This window comes from Cervus canadensis, chromosome 16 (genome assembly GCF_019320065.1).
Source record: "Cervus canadensis isolate Bull #8, Minnesota chromosome 16, ASM1932006v1, whole genome shotgun sequence".
Taxonomy (NCBI): Eukaryota; Metazoa; Chordata; class Mammalia; order Artiodactyla; family Cervidae; genus Cervus; species Cervus canadensis.
This window is the reverse complement of record NC_057401.1, coordinates 58637941-58660857: the sequence shown is the minus strand read 5'-3', so window position 1 is coordinate 58660857 and position 22917 is coordinate 58637941.

Sequence of the window (22917 nt, the reverse complement as noted above, 5' to 3'; positions counted from 1 at the left end):
TCCGGGTTCACGTCTCTGCAAATCTCTTCTCCTTGCAGGAAATCAGCACTCCTCCTGGTCTCAAGATAGCAGCAGGAGGGTGGGGAGGCCTCCAGGGCACAACCCTGCCCTGGGGACTGGGATAAGGGGCTCTGAGGGTGGACCCTGTCTGTTCCCAGGCCCGGGACTGGTGCAGACCAGTCAGCATTCGCCCCCTGCCCCCTTGGCCCCGCCCGGCCACCCCAGACCCCGCTGTGCCAGGGACCAGGGCAGGGTGGGTGGGAGGAGGGGCCAACCTGCCACAGACCAGCCTTTCAGTTTCACTTTCAAAAACACCGTCACGCCGGCTGATAATTGCAAGAAACCAAAGAATTGTAGGAAAGTCCACAATTTATGAAAACAAACTGAAGTTTCATAAAAATGTGCTCGGAATATCAGCCCGTTCGATGTAATAACAAAAACACTCGTTTGGTGTATCCAATATTGTTTGGACAAGATTCAATTCTATTTTTAGGAGATTTCAATTTCCTTTCCCATAAACTTCGTGAAATACAGTATGTGGCATATTTATAGTGACCCTTTAGAAGAGTGTTACACTTTTGGACACTTTAATAAGTCTAAATGAGATGGTCTCCCCCTCACCTTACTGAGCAAATAAATAGATGGTCGTGACAATCATTGGAATTAGGCTTGTGTCCTTTGCCTCCCGGGCTTCCCCCATCTTAAGGTTTCCCGTTCACATAACGAGAGCTCTCTAAAGATGGTTCTAGGCAATAAAGACAATATTTAGGGCCATCTGGTGATTCCATCCAATTTATTTCTTTGACAAGACTTATAAATAAGAAAGCATAATTTCCAAAAGCAATCATGAAATTTACTAGGCAAACCGCCCACCGCAGACCCCTCTGCACACTTTTCCTTCTTGTGCACGGGAGGGGCCTCTTATATCGGAGCCTTTTACTGCACTTTGCATTTCCAAAGCACTCTACAGAATTAACCAATTCATTCTCAGAGAGCAGAGGGTGCTGGTACCCGAGCTGCGATGGAGTAAATGGGCAGGGCCGCTCCACACCTGGAGAAAGTTATCCCGGACTGGCACACCCCACAGGTACAGGCTGCACCCCAATCCCCCGGACACCTGCCGTTTCGCACCAGGTGACCCCTGCAGGAAAGACTGCCCGCATGTTCTGCAAGGAACAGGGCATCCTGGCCTCCCTGCGCCGACGGAGAGGCAAAAGCCACTGCCCTTTCCCGGGCCAGCCCAGAGCACCCCGCAAGGAGCAGCCTCCCCCAAAGATCCCCAGGAACCCAGGTGGCCAGCAGGTAGAGCTGTGCCCACTCCTTCCGCTGCCCCCTGGTCACTGAGCTGTATTTTAGGCTGAGTTTCACTGTGTCCGCTTTGCTTTTCCAATAAGCCCCCCGATATGCAGTCCCATGAGGAAGACCTGCACTGGTGCAGACTTAATCCCAAGATCCTGAAATCACTCAAGATGTGTTGGAAGTCAGTCCCTTGGGTTTTTTCCCAGGGACTGTGATAATGGAAAATGCATTTCAAAAAGTGCCTTGCCCATCCGTTCTGTGGAACGTTACTCAGAAATAACCAGGAGCGGAGCTGTTGACACACACCACGGCCTGGGCAAACCCCGTGGGGCCTGTGCCTACTAAAGAGAACCCCGGCCCCACAGCTTACAATGCTCCATGCTCCCATATAGGCCACACCCTTGAGAGAACAGGATTCTGGAAGCAGGGAGCAGATTACTGGTTTCCAGGAGGCTGGAGCAGGAGGGGATGGTGGGGCCGGGGAGGTCAGAGCGTCTCTAGGAGTCCTAGATGCAGGATGTCCTGCATCCTGATTACGGGCATCTGCACGATGACCACGATGAAGAATGAGACACGCACCCAGGCGTGCGGCGGAATGGGTCATTGGGCAGGACACACCGCTGTCTGCTGAGCGCATATCCTGTATTTTGTGAGACGTTTTGCCGCTAGAGAAACTCGACATGGGGATCGGTTCTGTGTCATTTCACACAGGCACCGGGCAATCTGCAATCGCCTCCAAAGTAAATCCTGGAGGACAGAAGGGTGTTGGGTCCCAGGACATCGGGGAGCAGACCTTCCATCCCAAGAGTGTGTCCTCCACATGTCCAGAGCAGAGTCTGTGGTCCCACTGGGGGTCTGCCTCTGTGGAGTCTGCAGAAAGAAAAGAAAAAGTGAAGTCGCTCAGTCATGTCCGACTCTTTGTGACCCCATGGACTGTAGCCCACCAGGCTCCTCCGGCCATGGGATTTTCCAGGCAAGAGTCCTGGAATGGGCTGCCATTTGCTTCTCCAGATGAAGTCTGTGAAGGCCCCAGCAGATGGGGGTGAGGAGGGTTGGCACATGGCGGTGGGTAGTTCTTCCTCCTTCCTTCATTTTGAAAGGTCTCACTTGAATCTGACCCTACATTCCCAGAGAACAGCTTTAGAACTCATTCTGATATCATGATGAAATATCTTCTAGACTCCACAGGGGCAGGGGCAGGGGTTTCCGAGAGCATCAGGCACTTTGGGGAGCAGCCCACGGTCTGCGAGCAGGTCTTAAGGCAGCGGCCAGAATTGTTCCAGAAAGCATGAACGGGGTCAGGCCACTTCTCTGACCCAGCTCCCCTGACAATCCCTATTTCTCTCTTCCTAAAAGCTCACATCATGACCAGAGCCTCCGGGCCCCCAGGCTGCACCCCTGGACCCCCCATTCCTTCCTGCCTGCCTGCCTTCCAGGCGCAGGGCCTCCGTGCCCCGACAGGCAGTCCAGGCTCTCCTGCTTGCTTCTCTCTCTCTCTGGAGAGTTCACCCTCTCAACACCTCCATGTGGAGACAGATCCAGGCGCTGGCAACAGAAGTTTATGCAAGGATGGGTTGAGGAGAGGGGTGGAGGCTTTTTGAGGAAAAGAATTAGGCACAAAAGTGGACATTTATGGAGAATGAGAACATGAAATTACAAATTTGAAAAGTTTAATGAAGACCACATACACCACAAAGCCCAAGATGATAACGCGTTAATCAACTGCCGGACACTCCTGGAATCCAGAGCCATATTTGTATCGCGTCTCCTTATGACAGTGATTTACTGACACGACCTCTGCCCAGAGAGGAGAGCGGTGCTGGCGTGCGGCTGACAGATGGGAGGCTGGTTTTTGTCTCCGGTGTTTGGGAAGCAGGACCACGCTCCTCGCACACAGGTGCGCTTGTAGTGACTCAACAAGGCTGCCCGACAAAGAGATTCTGGTAAATTCCGTGTAGGTCTATTTTAAGTTTGGGAAAGAGAGAAAGGACCCCATGTCTACAGTGGAACACGCCGCTCAAGATAGAAGGTTCCGGAAGCCAAGAGTTCCGACTCAGACCTGAAACCTCTTCACTTACAACCGTGCAGAGAGGGTGACTGGGAAAAGGCCCGGCATCCCGCGATTCAGCCCTGGCTTCCGGGGAGCCCTAAGACACACCAGCTGCACGCTGGTCCAGAGAAGACTCTGGACACCTGTAATCTTCATGCCCAGACCCCCATGGGTGGTCTCATGAGTGACGGGCACATCCCCACCAACACCCGAGTCTCTACCGAAAACCGTGTTTGCAAACTATCTGCCTATTCACTGAACCCACTAGGGGAGTCCAGCTCATCCTGATCCAGATCCCCAGAAATCCCACGGCTCCCAGCCTGGGCCAGTTCATGGGAGGGGGTTTCAGGTTCCCACCGGAACGACCTGGGCGGTGGGGCTCCGTCCTCCCCCTTCCCTCTTCTCCTCGGTGCCTGCAGACAAACACCCCCTGTGTCTCATGTGAATGTACGGTTGGTCTCCCACCCCCGGAAGAGAAGATGCCCCTTCTACGGGGTCCATGCGGGGTCCCTGGGCCTAGAGAGATCCTGGCACAGTAAACACTCCCTGGATAAATGGATCAAAAAGTCTCGCGTCCCTAACTGTCCCTCCGCGAGTCTGTGCCTGGGTACCTGGGATGCGCGTCCCCACTGCGGCCGTGCCTGGCAGTGGGCGTTGCCCGTAGGGAGGACTCTGCCTTCTGGCTCTTTCAGGATCACAGGGAGCCTTAGAAACCCAATCTGGAGGGACTTAGGGGTGGGGCTGGAGTCCCTCGGGTGAGGCGGTCTCGGTCTCGAGTAGCGCTGGGGAGACAGAAGTCTGGAGGCCAGAGGATGTGAAGGTCCGTCTCCCGCAACCCTGGGGTCCCTGCAGGGCTGCGTTATGCTGAGTCTCCCTGGTGGCTGGATTGCACTGGGGGTTCGCTAAGGAAGCAAGGAAACCTCATGGCTTTGCTAGGAGAGAGGAGACCCGAGGGTCAGGCTGGTGGGATGCACAGACCCCCAGCTCCAGAGTGGTGGCAGCTCACCCAGCAGACCCGGGGGGATTCAGACCATCGCAGAGAAGCAGATGGAGGGACCCAGGTCCCCAGGTGGGCACCAAGCCAGGGCCCTGGGAGGCAGAGCCAGGTGCCTGTGGCTGAACTGAACAAACTGCCCATCACAACCCCATAGAAATGGCAGTGTCAAATCTCTGGGAAGTTCTGCAGGAAAGACGCACTTCCCAAATTTAACCCAGCATTTCCCAAACTCATATTATTTCCTTGTATTCGGGCCCTTTTAAAAACTGGTTCTGAAGTCAGGGAGCATCTGGGAAGCCCGGTTGGTGTTACATGTCGGATGAATTCCAGAAAAGCTGTTATTAAGTTAATGGTGCATATTACAGTTGTCAGCACCTTAGAATTAGGGAAACATGATATTTAATTATCCACTGTTCTACCAAATTTCCCCTTGAACGCTGAGAATGGCGTTTAAGAAAAGCCGCCCTGTGAGGAGGGCTGAGTAACACGGAACTGCGATGATGGAAGCACCCAGCGCGGCCTGGGGGGACAGCCTGGCCCCGCCTCCGGGGCCCCCTCCCTCCGCCTCCCAGCCCGGTCTCCACGGGGAGCAGCCCCTCACATAGCCGTGTGGGTGCCCTGACCCGTGGCCTTGCCCTTAGCGCCCTCGGAAGGGGGACCCAGCTACAGGATCCCCGGTCCACCATCGGGACCCCCAGCCGAGTCCTGCCCTTGGTCCTGCTGGGCTGGGTTCCTGGGAGACGTCTTCACCCCATTCTCTGAAGACCAGTCCTGGCCCCAGCGGATGAGTCCTCCCGGGACCCGTCACCCCAAGATCCTGCCCCGCCTGCTGGGAAACTTAAGGGACTCCGGGTGCCCAAAGTGCCGGGAACAAGGGAGCCACTCAGCTGGTCCAGGCTGGACTCCAGGGTCTGATTTCACGGGGGCCGCACGTCTGAGTCCAGGACACACGGGGGCTCTCTCCTCAAGATCCCAAAGGGAGCCTCGTGGTTGATCTGGAACCTGGAATAGGGTCCGCATGGAAGCGCGGAGCTCACACCCTGAGAGGTGGCTGCAACAGGAAATCTAACCAAGAGCAGGACCCCTTTGCGGCTTTTTGTCTTGAGACAAAATTTCCTCCAACTTGTTAATTTGGAAACACGTCAAACCTATGAGAAGTTTAAAAAAACAAAACAAAAAACGGAACAATGAGCCTCCGTGTACTTTTCACTGGGCTTTACAAACTGATGTAACAGCGGACCCGGAGCAAGGCAGGGGGCCCCCCAGTGAGGGACGACCACGGGTGATGGAGCCAGCCAGGGCAGGGGGGTCTGGGGGAGCCCCATCCAGCCTGCTGGCTGGGGCACTGACGGACATTCTCATTTCTTTGTCAGGACGTCCCACATGAGATGACACGGTATTTACCTGACCACACTGGTCCCATTGGGCAGGATGTGGGGCTTTGTCTCAGACAAAATGCACCACCTGGAATCCAATTAGCCTCGTGTGTCCACAGTCTCCCTGGCCCAGGGGCAGCCAGACTGGGACCCAGTGGTTCTGCACCCCATGGGCAGCAGGCGAGTCTGCTTCCGGCTCTAGATGCCTGGGGAGGACCACTCCGAGGGCTCGGGCGGCTCCAGGCTTCGCTCTGGCCCAACATGCCCGCGTTCTGGAACAACGGCGCGGCCACCAGGCGGCCACATGTCCCGGGAATGCCATTTCATCTCAGCAGATGTGGTTTAGAAGCATCTAAGTAGCACCTACTGAGAACAGTAATGGACTTATTTCCTGGGCTTTAAATCTTGACGCAGCGTTTACTACCCGGATTCAGATGAAGACCATGACAAACGTACAAGTTAAGACACCTCCGCTGAGGCCATAACAGGCGCGGGCTGAATAGCCTTTCAATATCTGCAGCACCCTGCTCCCCGCTCTGAGAGTTTAGAGGCACTGTTATCACTGGCTGGGTGACGGGAGCGCCGATCACTGCCATCACTGTTCTCACTCGGGTTTAATGAAGAGTGAGCTACGGGCATGTGGCGCACGAAGTCCCCTGTATTTTCATAATTACAGGCAATATTTCACAGTGGGTTACACGAGCATCTCGTCAGGTGGGTAATGCAATGGAAAAAAAGGCGATTTCCAGACTCCAACACACCTGGGTGCATTTCCCAGCCTGCCTCGTGCTTAGCAGTACCTAGACCTGGAGTGAGAAGCCTGAATTCCTGAAGCTCGGCTGTCTCTTCCCTAAATGGGTTATTTTTTTCTTGACCTCATGAGGGTGTGTGGAGGTTGGATCCGATGATAAAGGGGTAGTGGGTGTCTGCCACCTAAGAAGCACTTACAGTTTAACAGTTGTCCATTGTTACCTCCTATTTCCTAAGCTAGTCCTGCTTATAAGTAAGGAAGCAAGGTAGCATAGACAAAACAGAAATAGTTTCTAAATTGCAACTTATGAAGCTGTGAAGATACTTTACCAGTGTCTGATTCTAAATTCATAGTAAGAATCTCAAACACTACTTGGTTCCCTGAGCACAACATTTCCTCCTTCTAACCCAGTCATTTGGTTATACTTTTTCCCATTATAAAATTTAATCAACGGCACAGACTCCATTAACCTGCATGTTTTGTTTTGGCGCAAAGTAAGCCTATGTTGGGGGCTTCCCCGGTGGCTCAGCTGGTAAGGAACTGACCTGCAATGCAGGAGACCCCAGTTTGATTTCTGAGTTGGGAAGATCCCCTGGAGAGGGGATAGGCTACCCACTCATCTTTGGCTTCCCTGATGGCTCAGATACCAAAGAATCCACCTGCAGTGCGGGAGACCTGGGTTCAACACCTGGGTGGGGAAGATCCCCTGGAGGAGAAAATGGCAGCCCACTCCAGCATTCTTGCCTGGAGAATCCCCATGGACAGAGGAGCCTGGCGGGCTACAGGCCATGGGTTCGCAAAGAGGTGGACAGGACTGAGTGATTAAGCACACCACAGCGAGACTTTGTTGGGAGCACCAGCTTAGGTATTTTATGGTTCTGAAATACTGTGGCATGCCATCTATTTATCTGAAGGAGTGTGTGGATGCTCAAGCTCCGTCATTCGGAAGCAGTAAATTTTAGTCTGTGACATCATCCTCTGAACGGGTCTACACTAAACTCCCTGTGTCACCTGGTTGAAAGGACCTCAGCATCCTTTTTTTGTGGCTTCCAAAAGGACCGGTTTTCACATCCCATCTCCCATGTTTCCTGTCCAAAACGTCCATCTTTAGTCATCATCACTGGCCAACACTTCAAGATTTTGCTGGGAAAAATTAAAAGCAGACTCTAGGTAGAAAGTACTCTTAAGATTATACGTTTCAGGAAACCTTACATTAAGGTGAAAGTCCTTGAAGACCAGGGTCCGGGGGCTCTCAGGATGCCTGACATTGACAGACAGGCGGCTGAGAGTCCAGAGGGAGGCAGTGGCTGGGTTTGTCCCTCGGGGATTCCTTCCGGGCGCCAATCACTGAACACCCCACACTTGAGTCATTTCAGGACTAACATTCCTCACATGAGAAAGCAGGAAAAGAGTGGCACCTGTTTTGTCAGGCATGATAATAAAATCTCAGAAGGGAGCGTATGCAGAAAATAGTGTTGGCAGCGAACAGTATTGTCACTATGTTCAGTTGCCCAGTCGTGTCTGAGTCTTTGCGATGGACTGCAGCATGCCAGGCTTCCCTGTCCTTCACCATCTCCCAGAGTTTGCCCAGATTTGTGTTCACTGAGTCAGTGATGCCATCCAACCATCTCACCCTCTGTCGCCTCCTTCTCCTCCGGCCCTCAATCTTTGCCAGCATCAGGGTCTTTTCCAAAGAATCAGCTCTTTGCATCAGGTGGCCAAAGTATTGGAGTTTCATCATCAGTCTTCCCAATGAATATTCAGAGGACGGTATTACTACGCCTTCTCAAGGACATTCTGAATATCAAGATGCTGGATTCTGTTGTTCCTGCAGGTTGTGAAAACGGCCATAGAGAAAGCAAAATGATGGCAAAAGAAACACTTACCCTATTTGCCTGCTTGCTTTCTAAAAAGGGTTGCATTTACCACTTGAAGGCCAAGGCCACTTAAGGAGTGAGGTTGGACTCAAGGCAGGATCTCAGCACACACTCTTCTGACGGCTGCCTCCACCCCCAGGAATCGGAACAGTTGTACAGCCTGGAGCATATGAGCAGGTCTGGGAGGCAGCAAGGTGCACCTTGGACGGGACCGGAAGGGCACCTTGTTGGGGCAGCCTGCCCCCAGGCACCTTGGGGCCCAGTAGCCTTGTCTAAGAAGATTGCAGTGATGCCGACATGGGACCCAAGGCCCCGAGAACGCAGTCTACTCAAACACCTTGTCACCGTGGCCGGGACAGTGAGGGCCACACGAGTGTGTCCCTGTCACTCGCCAGCTGCCGGGCCTGGGGCAATCCCTCAGCCCCTGCCCCCTCCATCTGCTCATCTATAAGATGGGTTCACATCGTCTTTGGGGTTGCTGTCATTACTCAGCTCTTGTCTGTGATGGGCTGGACGGGACACTGGAAGCAGGGCCCTCCCTGAGTTAGCTAGCTCCAGAGCTGATCTCATGGGGTGTCTTGTTTGTCCTCCAGCCTGTCGTCCAGGTCTTCCCAGCATCTCCAAGGAATGGCCCCACCCAGTCATTGATGAGATAAGGGGTGGGGAGGGGAATGTCACATGGCCGTCAGACGGAATGGACCCACAAGAGCCGATGAGCAGAGAGCCGGCAGGTCTTGACCTAAGAGTGGAAGCCGTGGTGGGGCCTCCAGGGAGGCTAGACATTCACACCTTGATGTCAGCACCCATGGCTGAGCCTGGAAAGCAAGGCTGGTCCTTCCAAGCAAACCACGGGGAGGACTGCAGGGTGGGTGGGTGCCCCAGGCCTGGAACCAGCTCGGACAGGTCAGCCCGCACCCGCACCCAGGTCTGAAAGGAGAGGCATTGTTAGCAGCAGAAGGACCCAGAGTTTCCGCATACACGGAGTGGGGGAAAATCCAGCGGAAAGTTCTACCATTCCAAAAATCTATGCTTGTAAAATACTTCTGAGCAAATGACTCTGCTTTTAACAGTTATTTACTGGATTTTATACCTAAATGTGAACCAAAGTCATAAAAACATAATGACTTAGTGCGATGCTTTTCAATTTCCAGTCCCAGAACAGCAACGCATGGTTTTAATGTTTAGCTGGAATTGTTTGAACGTCCCAAAAATGTGGTAAGAGTTGCTGTCGGCATTAGAATCAGTTCCACAGAAAAGTAAAAGCCGCCGCTTCTCTCCCTGCCCTCCTTCCCACCCTCAACCCCCGAGCTGATCTCCGGGCCAGCCCAGCTGGGACGCTGCCTCCAGGGGCCCGGGGGGCAAACCTTCTAGCCTTAGCTGATGTTGCCAGCTGTCCAAAGCAGCTGGTTCTGTGAGAAACCTCCACGGGCGAGGTTTCTATTGTCAGAAACTTGGCAGGAAGGACTATCACTGCTGCGAGTGACGTAACAGAAGGTTGTTCTCAAGTCAGGATGGCCTCAGCTCCTGAAGGCAAAAACAAAATGCATCTGTAAGACTGGAGGCCTGTGACACCTGAGACAGGAAGCCAGAAGGGATGCCAGACAGAAGGAGGAGGGGCTCGGGCCATCCAGCGGGGTGCCCTGGACCAACAGCCACAACTTAGCCTCCACCTCTCCCTTCCATTACCCCAACCCCCATTCCTGTCCTTCTAGCTCCTTCCTAAATTGCGTCAGAAGTTTCCACGGGTTTCTGAGTTCCAGGCCTCCCGGAGCAGTCCACGGTGAGCCCCCATCCATGCCTGCTCTCCTCGGGGCCCCGGGACAGAGCAGGACTTGCCCTGTGCAGCCTCCATCAGCTGAGGGACTAGGCTCATGGGAACCACAGCCCTGGCCGGGAGCGCTCCTTAGAGCGCTGAACCCTGGGGAAAGGGGACAGAAAGCAGCTGAGACTTTTGCAAAGGCCCCTGCGATGTGCCAGAATGCAGAGTCGTCCTCAGGAAGCTGTGGTTAGGACCTCTCCCTTCACCCTGAGAATGGCAGGAGGCAGCAAGGAACCAGCTTCAGCCAGGCACCTTCGATGTCCTGGGGACTCTGCTGCGAGCCACCCCACAGCTCACCTCGTCCCATCCGAACTCTGATCTGGGGCTTAGGTGGACTGGTCAGGAGCACTGGATGCTCGGAAATGCTGAGTGAACTTCGCTCCCAAAGCCTCGAGGTTACAGAGGACGGCTAGATTCCCAGGCACGCGGGTCGTGGGTCGGGTCCCTCCTGCAGTGTGGTGTGAGACACGCCCCCTCCTGAAGGTGAGTGTGATGCTGGCCTTCGTGTGGGGGGAGCAGGGACGGGGGGAGCCGCCCCACGTCTAAAGTTTGACCTCCTCTCTGGTCCCAAGGTCCGGAAGCAGTTAAATGGTGGATTGAGGAGCCGTCGGCCCCGTGGGAGTCTTGCCGTTTCCCCAGGACAGGAAAGAGACAGCCTGTCCAGGGACCTCCCCCGTCCACCGCTGCGGGTGACTGCTGAACACCTGTCTCTAAAGACGCACTAAGGCCAGACTGTGAAAGGGGCTCCTTGAAAAGAAAGAATCTCCACTTACGTTTCTCTTTCACGACAGTATCTTTTATCAAAATGCAGCAGGTTCGCATTGCGTTTCCTGGGTCGAGGGCTCTCTGAACTTCACTGGTGAACTAAAGGCTGCAGAAAAGCTTCCACCCGTCTCGGCCGAAACAGCACCCACCGTGACGCCCTGTCCCAGCCCTCCTGACTCAGGGTGCAGAAGAGAACCATCCAGCTGGAGATGACCCAGGCGTCACCCCGGAGCCCTCCTAGCCTTGCCGGATGCAGGACACGGTGAGAAAGGGCCCAGCCAAGCTGCCCTGAGGACCTGGGCCCCAGCCCGCGCTGCAGAGGGAACGGTGCTCCTGGGAGCACAGGCCTGGACCTTGGAAGCTGCCGTGCCACCCTGATGAGACGGCAGACAGATCTGCTGAAATCTGGATTCTACTGGAAGGTGATGGAGGCTACACTGGAGCATGGCCATCTTCTTCCCCAGTGGACCGTTCACCCGTGAAAGGCAGAGACCGCCTCAGAGGAAAGCTTTCGTGACATCAGAGAGCAGGTCCCTAGATGTGTAGCCTCACCAGCTGAGGCATTCGTCAGATCTGCCGGAAGGTGTGTGCACGCCCCGTAGAAGGCTCCTGGCTTGCCCCTGGGTGCCCAGCACTGGGCCTTGGCTTCCCAAAGGCAGAGACCACATGTTCAGCCCTGGATGGACACGTCATGAGTAGCCGCGGAAGTGCTGGACAGGCAGGTGATGCATGGCTTGGCCCAGGAGAGAGGCGCGTTGGAACGCGTGCGCCACACAAACAACCCTGACCCTCCTGGGTCCATTTCTGCAGATAAGATGATGGATGCTTTGAATGCCTCCCTTAGGGCTGGTGCAGAGGCTTCATCCCAAGGCGCCTTCAAAAACCACAAAGACTGTCTGCGGACTGTTCTGAACTCAACTTCCAACTCAGACAGAAGTCAGCCGGGCAGCCTCGAAGGGGAGGCCCCCAGCCCCCACCGGGAACAGATGTGAGCCTCCAAGAGGCCCAGAGGGCCTCCAGGGTCCCTCGCGGGCACCTTCTGCATCCTCCCCAGAGACCCTCCTCCCGTCCTCTTTCTTGCCCAAGCCTGCGGTGTGCCTGTGGGGTTGGGTCTGTGGGATCCTCAGAAGAGACCGTATTGAGGAGGGCACAGGGTCTAAAGGGAACCCTCACGCATTTCTGTAGGGAAACCAGCTTGGTGGAGCCATCCAGGTCTCCGGGAGCCCGGGAGAAGGTCCTCGCTCCCAACAGCCTGTGCCACCTGCGTGGCGGGTTCCCTGGGGACGCACAGGACTGTGGCTTGGCTGGAGGGGCAGGAGTTTGCAGGAGTCCTACGTGATGCTGTGAGATTCCGCTGCACGCCGAGGACCCAGGGGAGCCCCCGGGGACATGGAGCCAGAAGGAGGCAAAGCAGAGCTGTGCGTGTGTGTGTGTTGTCCAGAGCAAACTGGCTATTTGCTTAATTTGAAGGAAATGGAGCCTTGGGAAGCCGGCTGGCTGGGGTAACCTTTGGGTTGATGGCTGAGGGTACATGGGGCACACAGCCCAGGGTGCGGGGCTGTCCAACTCCCTGGGGCAGCGTCCCAGGAGGAGTCTAGCATCTGCCTGGTGTGTGTGGAGGCCACAGGATAACAGAAACCTCTGGGAGCCTTGAAGTTCCCCGGTGTTCCTACGTCCAGGGCCACGTGGGCTGACCGTGGGCTGGGGGCTGGCTGGACCACTGCAGTGCAGCTTGCCAGAGGGGAGTGCAGCAGACACACGCGGGTGTGATAGGGAGGTTGTGACTCAGGGTAGCCGACCTCCTGGGGGCCCCGGGGGTCTTGGGACTCAGGAGGGAAACGAAACCCCACTCCCCAGGGGCGAGGCGTCCTCAGCATCCCTGCTGCCAGAAACACCTCCGCCCCGGCCCCCAGGCCTGTCTGGGTGCGGTTTCCCATTGTTGCTGTTGCTCAGTTGCTAGGTCATATCCGACTCTTTGCAACCCCACGGACTGCAGCACGCCAGGCTTCCCTGTCCTTCACCAACTCCCGCAGTTTGCTCAAACTCCTGTCCACTGAGTCGGTGATACCATCCCACCATGGTAAAGAGGAGGACCCGGGTCTGCAGAGGAAACCCACCGAGAACCCGAGGATAGCTTGGAGGGCAAAGCCCTGAGTCTTGACCGCAGTGGCTTAGCCGGTGAGCTTCTGGTGAGTCCTCGCCATCCTCGGTGAGCCTGTGCCTGCTCGGGGGGCTGGCCTGCTCCGTGCCAGGACCCCACATGGTGCTGGTGGCACTCTCTCCATTAGGGCATCCTGGGCGTCCTGAGGTTGTGGCGATGATGGCGTGAGGGGTCACCAGGCACCGGGATGCTACATGGGACTGTCCGCTTGTCTCGGAACTTGCCCTGGGACCTTCAGGGATGCAGACACAGGGGAACACCTGCTCGGTTTCTCAAGAAGGCTCCCCAAGTGCAGTGGGTTGAGTTGTATCCCCCCAAAAGATTCATTCAGGACCCACCCTCCAGAGCCTGAGGGCGAGGTCCTTTGGGAAGTGTCTCTGGAGACGTAATTAAGCTCAAGTCCCTGAATGAGATGACCCTGCACTTTAGATTAACCCTGGATCCAAGTACAAGTGTCCCTGTGAGAGAGACTCAGCAGGAGATGGAAGCGCCAGACACACAGGGGAGACGCCGAGTAAAGACAGAGGCAGAGCAGGGAGGGATGTGGCCCGGAGCGCCCGGAAGCTGCAGGGGCTGGAGGAGGCAGGGAGGACCGTCCCCGGGAGCTGGACGGACAACTGTCTTGTGACGGCTCCTTGATCTGGGGCTCCTGGCCTCCGAGCTGAGAGCAGAGATGGCTGACGTTGTCGGCCACCACGTCTGTGGTGCTTCGGGACACCTGCACAGAGGAAGCGAGCGGCCCCTCACCCCTCACCCCCAGTCACTGCTCCCCCGGCAAGCCGGCAGGAGGAGGACTGGAGGCTGGAGCTGCCTCCTGGCTTGACCGCGGCTGGACCCCCGGGAGTGTGCGGCGGTGCGTCTCTCAGGGTACCCCTCCTCTCTCTACCTGCATCTCAGCTTCCTCTCGTAGACAGAAGACATGTCAGGATAAAGGCCCCTCTGGCTCACTTTCTGTGGCACCAAATCACAGCGATGCTCATGAACCATCAGGAAAGTCCTGGAGATGGACCCACGAGAGGAACAGGATCATTTTTGAAATCCAGATGTGTAAAAACGTGTCTGACTTGCTCAAATTAAGCAAAGGGGAATTTGTAAACAAATACACCAGAGGTTCAGACAGTGATGAGCTGCGATCGTTAGTGTCTATAGTCGGGCAACAGGACACTTCGGGACTGCCGGATCCTGCCAAGAAGCAGTTCCAAAAGCTGAATACCCGCGGTGGGATCTGATGGCAGGGAACCAGAAAGTTTTAACTTGAGGGCCTGATTTTCCCCATCACAGCCCTTCTGAGATGACTACAGGAGACCCCTGCGAATGTCTTTATAATGAGCTTCCATCTTAATTTTAAGAAATCAATGGGATGTGCGGCTTGCCGATTATAATTCTGCAATATAAATTAGACCAGGCTTCAGGGCCTTTGAAATGTAGTGTGTTAAAAAATGGTACGTACAGGTTAAAAGATACAGATTCGGAACACCAGGATTTACATGCAATTATCACACAGGCTTTGATAGAGTCCTGGACTGATTCAAAAGAGCAAGTTTCCTACGAAGCTGTCTCCTTCTCTTTGAAAGCACCTTGGTCTCTGCACAGTCATCTATTAATTATATTACAGATAAGGTAAATAAAAGTGCGGCGATATGGAGATCACAGCCTTCTTTCTTCTCGTGGAGACTAAAGGTATGGGCTCCTGTGAAGTCTGTGGGCAATGAGGGATGATAAAGGTGTTCTGTGACAGAGAGGATGTATTTATTGTGACATGTGATGGAAGGATCTGAGGTTCAGGATCTGGGAGCAGAACTGAGAGTAGCAAAGCACGGGGCAGGGGAAGGGGGCAACCAAAGATCCCGACTTCAGACCACAGCTCTCAGTGCGGGACATCGCAGTGTTGGAAACAGTGTTGCTCCTATGAACTTATGGAGGAGACAGAAATAGACCCACAGACATAGGAATCAAAGTTGCAGCTCCCAAGGGGGAAAGGAGGGAGAGATAAACATGCGCACACTGCTACATATAAGAGGGCCTTCCCTGGTAGCTCAGCTGGCAAAGAATCCGCCTGCAATGCAGGAGACCTGGTTCAGTCCCTGGATCAGGAGGATCCCCTGGAGGAGGAAATGGCAACCCACTCCAGTATTCATGCCTGGAGAATCCCATGGACAGAGGAGCCTGATGGGCTACAGTCTATAGCGTTACAGAGTCAGACATGAGTGAGCGACCTGGCACACACACAAGGCATACATGTAACTGAATCACTTTGTTGTAACACAACATTGCAAATCAATTATACTCCAAGAAAAAGAAAGAAATGGTGTCATCACTGCTGTTTATTTGAGAATAGGATTTATATCAAATATTCCAGAGCCATTTGGGGGTCACAGCAGACCTGAGGGGCGGTGCAAGGAGTCCCCATATACCCCGCCCCCCTCAGGCACAGCCTCCCCGCCATCCACATCCCGTCAGAGGGGTGTGTGTGTGTTACAACCCATGAGTCTATATGGGCAAAGTGTGATCACCCAGAGTCCACACTTTACATTAGGTCTTTCAAAATTAATTATTCAAATCGTGGTATGTGTCCTAAACAGATGTCTGTGTGCCCGTTGTAGCAAACAGAGGGATATGCCCCAGGCACCCATCACTCACAGCACAAGCTCCAGGGTGCTTTCCGGGGTCCTTCCAAGGCCGAGTGCTGAGGATGACCTGTTCCAAAATGTTAGAGAAAGAACACCTTCCCTGACCGACAGGGTAGGATTCTAGGGTCTCCACAGTAACTCACCCATATGTTTAAGTAAAATTAGATTTGCCTTCGGGGGAAGCAGGGAACGTTGAGGATAAACCCCAGACAAATGAGGCTTTGTGACTTTCCATTCCCATCACCTGGCCTGGAGTCTGGGCAGATAACAGAATTTAAATGTTAGTTGAATGTGTAGCTGTCTACATCAGGTTTCTTTCCGTCTCTTGATTTTGGGTTCAGTCACCTGTGCATGCGTGCATGCCAAGTCACTTCAGGCGTGTCCGACTCTTTGTGACCCTATGGACTGGGGCCCTGCAGGCTCCTCTGTCCAAGGGATTCTCCAGGCAAGAATACTGGGGCGGGTCGCCATGCCCTCCTCCAGGGGAGCTTTCTGACCCAGGGACCAAAACTGCGTCTCTTGTGTCTGCTGCGCTGGCGCGTACCCGTGTTAAAACGTGGTGCTGACACGTGCTGGCTTCCGCTTCCCAAGCTCCTCGTTTATTTACATAATTTATCAGCCTTTCAGGATATACCTTTACTGTAGGCATCTTGGGCCAGTCGTAGAAATAGATGGGAATTAAGGTAAGCCAGAGCGAAGGTACGTCTTGGATGGTGACTTTAGGCTGAATGCACTGCCTCTCAGCAGAGGCCAAGTTCGCAGCTGACTTTCAACCCTGACTGATGGTTCTCTGATCGTGCCCACTTGGCGCAGCTGACAGAGCTTTTCAGAAAAGCGTACTCCTCTCAGGCTCCGAGAGGCTCTGGTGAGTGAGATCCCTGCACAACGTGTGCCCGGGGCCCTGCACCCTGGTGCTGCGGGCGCACCCCCGGCATCTCCACCACGCAGACGCTGCAGGTGAGGACTCGCCCCGAGATAAAGGTGGGGGACGGGGAGGGGGCACACGGGAATCTGTGCCAACATGTTGGTGTACAGTCAGGGTGGAATCATCTCCAGAAAAGAAACTTTATCAGAAATACGACTGAGGGCTACTTTTTTGGCAATGTTAAGGCACATTTCAGAGAAGACATTGAGCAGTGGTTGAGTGTCCTAAGAAATCATTTCAAGGAAACTGACAAAGTGAAAGTGGATGAGGAGAGAGGAGAAGGGGGGAAGTGGCCCTCAAGGCCAGCCCTGTCCCTCCCGAGAGTGATAGCGGAAGGCCTTGGCGGTCAAGCCCCTGGGAGTCCAAAGGAGTCCCGTTGTGGCAATTATATCTCAATAACACCAAGAAAGGAGAAAGGAGGCTGGTCCACTCCCGAGCTCCTCATGGAGGGTTTTCCAGGCAACGCTAAGGGGAGCCCAGGAGAAGGCTGGGGAGTGTCCCTGGAGATGATATCTCTGAACTTGTACCCACAGAACCTCTGGAGCTTGGACAAGCCCGCCTCCAGGGCAGCAGCAAGGACCAGGGGGTGAGAGGCTTAGGCTCTCAAATCTCCATCCACTTCCCCGAATAAAAATAAATAGAGTAGCATTCTAGCCATGGAAACAGAGCTCCAAGATGCAACCCCAAATTCTCCTCCTACCCAGAGGGCCTCCCTGAGCCCCAGCCTGGGAATTCAGGAATAAGCCCAGACTAGACCACCCACTCCTCATAAGAGCCTGAGAACCAGGAAGTTCGAAAGAAACTTCCATCACCCCCGAGTGTCAGCGCCATCGTCACAAAGGCGATGGGCCTTACGAACCCGCCAGTCACGTGGTTGTCTCCACTTGAAACTGCTCTGCAAGCTCTAAATTTCCATTTATTTATGTTTGGTTTATGCCAAGGCCGTAATGGCAAGCTGCTACAGTTACTCGTTTGTAGCTACAGAGAATCCAATTTCATAAAAATTTGTTTAGCTAGCTAATTAATCCTGATCTTTTCATTAGAAAAGAAGCTAAACAATTTCCGGTTGACCGCAGTGGACACAGCACGCTAGCCTTTAGAATCTTACCGCCACGGTCTGTTATCAATGAACAATGACATTTTGGATGGAAAAATCAATTTTTCCCTCCACTCCTTTTAACCTCTTGAGCCATCTTCTTCGCTTCCCTGGACTCAGATAACATAACTCACCATGAAAGCCAGACAGAAACGGCCTTGGGCATGTCCACAGGAGACCCAAATCCATCTCATCAGCAGAAAGACCTGTGTCCTCAGGCAAAGCCTGCTTTACCCAGTGACCCAATCACACCTTTCAACTCTGCTTATTAATCCTTACATTTCCCCAGGAAAAGAAAAAAAAAAAAACTGAGTTGTTTCTGTTAATAATGCAAGACGACGTGAGTGCTAGGTGGGCAGTTCTGGAGAAAAGGGTTATGGCTCAATTAGATACCCAGCCTGTGCAGAGTGGGGCTACCCAAGTAGCCCTAGAAGAACCCGCCTGCCAATACAAGAGACATAAGAGACATGGGTTCAATCCCTGGGTGGGGAAGATCCCCCGGAGGAGGGCATGGCAACCCACTCCAATATCCTTGTCTGGAGAATCCCATGGACAGAGGAGCCTGGCGGCTGCAGCCCATAGGGTTGCAAAGAGTCAGACATGACTGAAACGACTTAGCACGCACGAACTGTGCAGAGTGACTCGGGGGCGTGTGGCCCCTCTGCCCCTGGAGAGGGGCCGGTTCCAGCCACGGGCGCTTTCTCTGCTGATACTGAAACACAAGGAGCCAGGGTGCTCCTTGTCAGCGCAGGGTCAGGAAGGCTCGGCAGTCCACACCCTGGGATCTGCAGTGCTCTCAGGGACACTGTTCTGATGCCGGTGAGGACCAGTTGGCTTCTCCCAGCTCCTGAGTCCTGCAGACGGTCTCGGCTCCACTCCCCTGGGCATCTCCTGGTGGGAGAGCACCCAGGACACACTCCCTTCTGGCTGAGCGAGGGGACAAAGAAGAGCGCCCTCACCACACCCCGCCAGCATCCTTCCCAGCCCCCCGAGGCTGGCCGCCCCTTCCCCTCCCCAGAGCACGACTTGCACGCCCCTCTCCATCTCATCATCTGCTCCCCAGGAACTCTGACCTGCAGCGGGCTCAACCCTGAATCCCACCATCCCCAAACGGACCCCCTGTCTTCTCTGAGTTTCCTTATGCTCATCTGTGGACCAGGAATTCACATGGTGTCTGCTCTGTATGGCAATGGTGACGATGCAGGTACAGTGGTCATGATGCTTCGGGCCCATCAAGAGTCAAGCTCTTCCAAGTTGTTGTTGTTGTTTGCTGCTTAGTCACTCACTTAGTCGTGTCTGACTCTTTACGACCTCATGGACTGCAGCTCGCCAGGCTTCCCTGTCCATCACCAACTCCCGGAGTCTGCCCAAACTCATGTGCATTGAGTCGGTGATGCCATCCAACCATCTCATCCTCTGCCATCCCCTTCTCCTCCCGCCTTCAATCTTTCCCAGCATCAGGGTCTTTTCCAATAAGTCAGTTCTTCGAATCAGGGGGCCAAAGGACTGGAGCTTCAGCTTCAGCATCAGTCCTTCCAATGAATCCTTTAGGATTGACTGGTTTGAGCTCCTTGATGTCCATGAAGCTCTCAAAATGCATCCGTTATTAACGACTGCACACACAGCTGGGTGACGGCTTGAGGGGCTCATGGCTGTAAAGGGCCGGCTTCTCTCCCGGTTATGAGATGAGCATTTCATGCTCCGTCTTGTAAACCAGGATGCAAACTGTGTGTGCGTGCTTGTATGTGTTGTTTTGTTTAGGCGTCAGCAAGTGACGGCCGTGGAGAGCTCATGGTGATGGGAATAAGGTGATCTGACTTCACGTTTTTAAAAGCCCTCCCTGGCAGCCCTCACCGTCCAGCAGCCAGACAGGAGGTCAAATGGCTTGTCCAGTGACCCAGGTAAGAGCAGATGGCAGATGGGACCAGGGTGGTCATTGAGCAAAGGGCCAGACGTAGGATTAGGGCAGACAGGCTGGATATGCTGGACATGCTGGGCCAGGGCCAGAAGGACATGCTGATGGACAGGCTACGGGGTGCAGGAAAGAAGCAGCTTCTTGGCTTTTAGCTGAGCACTGGGGAGATGGTGCCCTGTTCATTAGAGGGGAGGCAGGGTTGGGGGGAGGTTTGAGATGGAGGAGCTCAGTGATTCCCCTGGATGCTCGGGGTTTGGAATGCCCGTCAGACACCCTGCAGAGACACGGCAGATGTCAGTGAGTGAGGCTGGGACATGGGGTGACATCTGGGGTTATCAGGTGGACGACGGCGCCTGGAGAGCTGTAGCTAGACAGGAAGACGACCCAAGGATCGTCCCAGTCGGGAGGAACCAGTGGAATCAATTGGAAAGAGATGGCCAGTGAGCAGGAAGGGGCAACAGGAAAGGAAGCCGTTTCAGAACCCAAGGGCAGAGCGCTCCCAGCTCCCGGCACGTGGGAGGTTGGCTGGGCCCATCGTGGAGGCTGAAGAAGGGGGATGGAGGGGAGCACCCGTGTGTGGATTTGCAGAAGTAGGTGCCTTGGTGGGCTCGGTAGGAGCAGGCCACGGGGAGAGGGGAGGGGCACAGCCTCATCCTGGGGAACTCGGGCCGGAGAACAGAACTGGAAAGCAAATCCCGGGTGTCGTCGGTTTTGAAGATGTTTTGAACAGAGACACGGTAGATCTGAGACAGCGAGGTATTTATTTAAGTTTCAGAAGGGAGACATTAGAACACGTCTGCGTGCAGATGAAAATCATCCAGGAGAGAGAGAAAAATAAACAAACCAGATAACGCAGAAATAAAAAAAAAAAAAAAAAACATTCATAGACAAGCTGAGTCATGAGACAGAAGGCGAGCTCAGGAGCCCTGTAGGAAGGGAGCCTCCACCCAGTCTCCGCACAGGGCCACAGGTCACAGGCCGGGTCCCAAGCTCGGGCTCAGGGGCTGAGGTTAGGGGCCAGCGGGGAGGGCGGGTGCTGAGCTTCTGGAGGGAGGAGGTTGAAGTGGCCGCGTCCATGGAGAGGGAGTCCATGAGAAGGCACACTCAGCGCGCTGGGCTTCCACGTCGGTGGGGGCACATGGCGGGAGCCCGAGGTTCTGGGGACCCCCGCGGCAGCCTCGACCCCAAGCGCATCCTTCCTTGGTCCTCACGTGTCCCTGGTTGGGCGGCTAGATTTCCAGACGCAAGTGGGATCCCCGTAGGTCCGTACACTTGCTGAGGGTCCCGAAGATGTCCAATCGCACCAGCCTCACAGGGTCCTGCAGACGATGGGAGTGAAGAGCAAAAACTGAGTGTCACCTTCCCCTCACCCTCTCCACTGGCCCCCCACCCCCGCCCCCACCCACGACACTCACTCGCTCCGCGTACAGAGCCTGTTGACATCCCGGGAGTTCAAGAACAAGATGCTCGCCTCGTGGGCTCTGGGACAAGCTCCACAGATACGGGGTCCGGTCTGAGCCTGCCTGGACCAACCTGTCCTTGGGCTTGCTCATCAAAACTCCAGATGTCAGGAGGGCACCGCCATTTTCTTTGAAGGGTGACGTCCCAGGCGTGTGGTCCCTGGCAGTTCTGAGGCTTCCTGTGACCTTGGGGGGATGTGTCCTCTGTACCCACCCGCCCAGGAGACAGAGCAGACAGGTGGAGGGGCCCGGGTCGCGGGCAGCACCAGGCCCAGACGCCCTGCCCTAGAGCACGATTCCAGGGAGAGGAAATGCCCCCAGCATCTCAGCTCATCTTCTGCTTGACCGTCTTCCTGTAGCAGAAAAAACATGCCAACTGGTGTGATGGCTGAGGCTCCTGTTCCAGCCTCGCTTCACCTGTTGGGAGGTAAAATCATCGCTGTTTGCCAGGATACAGATCACGGCACAAACTGAGTCGGTGGAAGTCAGCATCTAAAACAGAAGACGATGGAGAATAGTGTGCTGCCTGGGCGATGGTAAGTGTATTTCTGTAAAATCTTTTTGAGTCATAAAGGTTTGTGCGAGCATGTATGTGTGTGTGCACTTCATGCATTTAAATTTTGTACCATGGGGTTAGTCCGTGCTTTGTCCTTGTAAGAAAGAAAAACAAGTGCAAATCCACGGTTCTAAATGATGCCCGTGGTCTTGTCCTAATCTGAGACATCACGGAGGCAGTGAGTGATCACTGCAGGCAAAAGTCACATCCCAACCTGGACTCCAAAGCCCACGGCAACGCACTTTCTATCTCTTAACTCATGTTTTGTTGCTACTGTTGAGTGAACTATAACCACAAGTGCTGATGATTAGAAAGATCACAGAGAAGGACTTTCGGAACAAATGCAGTGAGGGAGAGAAGTGGAAAAGACAAATGTTTTAAAGGAAATTATAATTAACTCGGCATCAAACATGACGTCCTAAAGCTATCAGCGCTGGGTATCTGTTGCCCTGCGGGGTCACTCCCAGCCCAGGACCACTGGTCACCTCTCTGCACCCACCGTGACGGCTGCATTGGCCTTAGAGGGCGACTGGGTGCTTGTTCTGAAGGAAACGGGGCCCCATCATATAAATAAGGGGCAGGAAGACGTTCTCCAAGCTGTCTAGTGATACTGTGCCACTTAATCTTTTGCAAAAGTTCTTTTTAAAAAATTCACTTCATAGCCAAAACGTTAACTTTTATCATTTCAATTTAGAAACTGATGAATGCCATTGGGGGCTTTTACCTGAGACAGACGCCTGCTGACACATTTCAGGTTTGGGGACAGAGGGGGCCTGGACACACTCACTGGGAGAATTCCACTACAGGTGGATGAAGACACCCTCAAGACACACCTCCAGTGGGGTCCGGGTATGGTGGCCCCTGAGGAAGCTCACCCTCGGGTCTAAGTGTGTTTCCCGGAGGTCACTCTTCACCCCCAAGTAGCACACGCAGTGGGAAGCTCTTTATTTTTCCTGTCCCAAAATCTCAGGAGAGGTGCTGCCCATCCTGGCCCCAGTCCCGCGTGATGTGCACGTAATTTCCATGTGTCCTTCCCACTGGTCCATGCTCCCGTCCGTGGTGGGCTGCTGCGGTGGACGCGTGAGGACACGTTTTGCACCTTCCTGGGACTGCAGGGTAGCCGTCTGCCAGCTGCAAAGCCGGGCAGCTCCCAGACTCCCCACCCAGCTGGGGGATCGGTGTGTTTCCCTGTCCGAGGCAGGGACAGAGGGCCCCCTCACCGGCCTCCTGGGGATGTGCA